Source organism: Neopelma chrysocephalum, unplaced genomic scaffold (assembly GCF_003984885.1).
Source record: "Neopelma chrysocephalum unplaced genomic scaffold, ASM398488v2 Primary Assembly neopelma1_77, whole genome shotgun sequence".
Taxonomy (NCBI): domain Eukaryota; kingdom Metazoa; phylum Chordata; class Aves; order Passeriformes; family Pipridae; genus Neopelma; species Neopelma chrysocephalum.
This window is the reverse complement of record NW_020897738.1, coordinates 5,675,825-5,680,735: the sequence shown is the minus strand read 5'-3', so window position 1 is coordinate 5,680,735 and position 4,911 is coordinate 5,675,825.

The following is a 4,911-nucleotide window of genomic DNA, read 5'->3' as shown; positions in this document are numbered from 1 at the left end:
AAGAATAAGCAGGAATGAGAATTTCTGCAATCTAACAAGAGAGAGAACCACAGGCTAACAGTATGTGGAGGCAAAAAAAAAAAGGAAGCCTTGTCTGAAGAACTTTCAAGTAACTAAAGAGCTGTGGTTCCCCTCAGTCGAGTGACTGTATCATCAAAGGGCTTTTTGCATCCATAGCATCCAACAAACTAGTTTGAAAATCTCAGGAATTTAGATAGCATCCTCTTCTTGGGTTTTGAATGGGGCCTGCTGGATGTGACACTGAGCTTTGTTCCCCGATAAGCTAAAGATCCTTTTCTCTGTTTAAGTGTGTGTGTGTGTGAGCCTTAGTGGCTGTGTCAGAATGGATGATCTCAGCTTCTTGAGTGGCTTTAATTGTATGTGCTAATCATCCCTTACAGGCTGATTTCGTTTATTCTCTCGGTGACACAGCGAGCCTCTATGTAGCACAAACAATGCAAGAATAAATAAACACAAATATTAATCATTCCTGGCATCGTCACTGTTGAGTCTTGCAGGGGACCAATGTGAAAATGCTGACAAGCAACGCAGGGAGGGATGGAAAGAGACATTTGTCTCCATTGGCATCACTTCTCTGTGCTAAATTATTTTGGACAAAGGAACATTTAATCCTTAGGGCTCATATATCTGAAAAGCATCTGATTCATGTCTGAAATGGGGTGGACAGGACAGGCACTCAGCACTTTCAGAATATTTGCAAGGAGAGAATAGATCTGTCCCCATTTCAGAGTGTGATCAGAAAACCTCAGATTAATCCCCCTGGGGACTCAGACTGTCTGTACCAGAGTGGGTAAGTCATTAATTACTTTCCAAGTACTTTGCAGTGTTACACGGAGAAAACCTTTTGAACCTCTGCTCTCAGAATGGTCCATTCACTTATTCTTTCACCCGGGCTGCATGTGTGAAATACAGGTTTGTGCATGACAGCAAGGACTTTTTGGCAGGTCTATCACACCTACCATAACGTGTACCTTGCTGACTATTATTAGAATGATTTAGGAAACAGATTAATCAAAGCAATTTAAAGTGATGTTTGCCAATAAGGATCAGAAGCCTGTTAAACCACCCATAAGAACAGCCACTTTGAGCCTCTGCCATTTACTGTCTGACTGCATCCGACTTCCACTTCTCTCCAAACACTCCAGAAACTTAATCCCCCTCCTCCCAGGCATAGCCCAGATGTGCAGCTTCTCTTCCTGGGCAGCAGGAGGAGGTAGGGCTCAAATACGTTTGCCTGCAGTGGTGTCTCACTGTACTTGCTTGCACTTGTCTCTCCAGATGCACAGCTGAGCAGAGACAGTGGTGGTTCATAACACAATTTCTTCCACAAACAGAAACATATTTTGCCTGTAAACAGCTGGAACTACCCTGTCTCCAGCAGAATTGCACAGGAAGAGAGATACCCCAAAAGCAAAGCTAGAGAGTTCACAGCTTAAACTACACTAAGGATTTGCTAACTTCTTCTGATTTTAACTCAAAGGTTGAACTAATGAAATACCTTTGCATTAATAACTTCGTTTTAATTAAAGGGGAAAAAAAGTGAAGTGAAATCACACGTGTTCATCAGGTTAGTATTTAAATTGTTTTAATTAGATTTTGAAGTTCATGTGTAGCTCTCAGTAAGAGATGGCCACGGCTCCATTTTTGTGGGATTCCTTCTAATTTTTTAATTTAGACTATGGAGGGGCTAACACAGGGGCAGGTGTGTTTACATTGCAACAGCTGCTCTTTGGTAACAATGCTGCATTCAGAGCTAATAAGAGCTCGGAATTTGCTGAATGCTGAAAAGTACAGATGAATTATCAAATTACTGTAGAGATCTACAATATTTGTCTCTTACAGGTTTTTTGTTATCTCTCTTGATATTTTTTCTGGTACTAATGTTCTCAGGGAAAAAAACAAAAACAAAACAAACAAACAAACAAACAAAAAAACAACAACAAAAAACCAAAACAAAACAAGAAAACCAAAAAAAATACCCAGAACCAAAACCTTGAAACTTCCAGTTTTCTGTCTTGTGTTTTCCCCTTTTTTCCCAGAATGAGCAAAAACCAAGCCCTGTGCCTGTCTCCATGTTGTCTCCCTCATCACCAGCATCAACACCTCGAGGTAAAACCAACTCCAACCCTTGCAGTACCTCCCACTACCAAACCAAGCCACACCTTAAATCCTTTTCCACAATACACCCTGTTTTCTCTCATTACCTTCATGATTCCTCACAACAGCTTTCTCCCACCTTCCCCAGCTCCTTTGGCTTGCCCTCCTGGATGAGCAAGGAATAGGAAAAGCTTTGACAGGCTTGAATTGGCACTGGTTACCACCAGGTATGTGCTGCCAGGCCATGAGCTACGCCTGTGCTACCAGGCTGAGCATGTGAGAGCAGAGCCTGCCCTGCCTTCCCTCCCTGGCTGCTGAACTCCTCAAACATGTCAGAATATAAGTTCTTCAGATCTTCACCCCTCTTTTAAGTTCAGTGGAAATGAGCTGATAGAGTGAGCAGGAATATAAGGGGGGAACAGATTAGCACTGTGAACATCTAAGCTTTATTTCTTTCGTATAACAAGTTAAAAATGGGTCTGAAGCCTCATCTATGGTTTTGTCTACCCTTTAAGGCTTAAAATTAGAATGGCTAACTTCTTACCATGTAATATCTGTTCTGTTTCTCCTCTGCATTTATATGGTCTCCATTACCATCACAGGAGCATCCTCACATCCTTTTAGGGATGTGATTCCCCCGTCTCCCTCCAGTGAAGATGAACAGCATTTTTAGCCCAATTTTAAATGCAGGAATTGGGCCAGAGACAAAATCCTCAGTGCAGAAAGGAAGGTCTAAGCAAAGGGGCATCTGCATTGCAACACAGAGCACTGTAGCACTTCTCTGGCTGTAAAACCTTAAAGCCTTGTGCTTTAAAAGCTTAAAGCTCATGTTTTTAAGGTAAAACCTTGTGCTGCAGCCACCATCTCCCAGAGAGCAGCCCTGTCTGCTGTGCCAAATTCATGTTGCAGAGCAAAACTGTAAAGGTAACCAGATCAGCTCCTGGGTTTGGTTTCTTGCTCCCCTCCTAATTCTCCTTTTTTTCCCCCTGTCCCATTTCTATATTTTTCTGCTCTTTTCCTCTATTTTTACCCTTCTCTTATTAAACCAGGCAGTAAAAAGAGGCATTTCTTATCTGTAGCACTTGAGAAAGAGCTTGTTTTAACAGAGCTTGACTCAGAACCTTCCTGCTCACATCTGTGGCTCCACAAAGGCAGGAAAAACTTCCCAGGAATTGTTTTCTTGAACTGTTTTGTGCTCACAGTAAAATCAGTGGCTCTCCCTTGCTTATGGAGCTCTTTATTCAGACTTCCTGGCCTGCCACCTTCGAGGCTGGATTGACCATTCTTTGAAAAAAGTTTATACCTTGATAAACAAAATGCACCTGACTGTTATTACAGATATAGGTAAGTAAACAAAATATCTTTCTTCTGTTAAAGAGGTTTAGCTGTGCAATCAAAAGTAATTCAGTACCTGTTTAGCCTTGGTGCTGGCTAACAAAAGGCAGATTCCACGCCCTAGTGGAAGAAAGATCAAAGGCTTTTTTGGCATTAATGAATGTTAAGTAAAACCCCCAAATATTTAATCAAGAGGGAACAAAACCTTAAGACTCATGCAGCTGTGAGCACTTTTTACAAATTTTCATAGTTTGTATTTGAATCCTATCTAAGGGTTTGTTACCATACAGATGAACAGGATTAAAGTCAGGTGGAAAAGGGTGGGATTTTCAAAGCATTTTTAAAACTGTCATGGACATAAATGGGGCCCAGGTTGGGGCAATGGAGGGGGAAGATCTATTACAGGCTGTCACTTCTGAAAAAGCATTTAGTGTGATGGAGTGTGATTATGACTCAGAAACACAATGAATGCTTTAGAGGGAGGCAAGAAGAAAAGGATGCACCTGACTGGTTTTGTAAGGCTGGTTACAAGTGATACAATAATTCTTTCACAACCAAGGTGGCAATCAGCTGATATCCTGAATCAGAAGATTTGATTGCCCAGCTTAGAAAACACAATGCCACTTGTCACACAACTACCCCAAATCATTATAATAATGTATTGTTTTCATTGCAGTTATGATCGAGAGCCCTGGTGATGGATCAGAATCCACTTTGCAGTGACTCAGCACATACCAAAAATTCAGGGGTTCTTTCACCAGAGAGTTTATGGAAGATAATGGGCAGGAAAAACACACACAACCTGGCCACTGATACTGGTCAGCACAACAAGAAACAATCCTATCACACCAGGTGTTTAACTAGTGCTACTCTTGTATAGAATCACAGCAGAGGAGGCATTTTAAAGGGTATTACAGGGATTAAAGTGGAAATACTCAGGAGATGTTTCAGAGATGCTCCACCTGTACACAGAGGCAACACAAACAAAGCAAAGGGGCTTAACTGAAAAATAATAATTAAGTGATAGGGGTGACATCAAAAGGAGCAGTTGTGGATATGACACCCAGCTAGTGCGTGAGAGAGGTTGGGTAACAAAAGCCACAAAGAGCCTTGTGAGTATTTGAGGTGGTGGAGAAGGGGCACCTTGTAAAGAGAAGACACAGGCAGATCATGCCACAAAACAATCCAGCCAAGAAACTGGGGAGATAATCTCTGCAGCAACGTGTTGATGATAAAGTGGAGATAAGATGGAATTCCTTGGTGTTGGCAGAAGGAGGTTCTACCTTCTAAGATGCAATATGAGGAATCTGCATGTCACACATGTATATAGGGGAGAAAAAAAGGGGTTTAGATGTGCTTTGCAGGCAGAAGATTTAGCCTTTCCCTACAGCTTGGATGTGATGATCTACAGAGAAAAAAAAAAGGCAAAAATAGAGTTCAGGTTGTTTATCCAAAGGT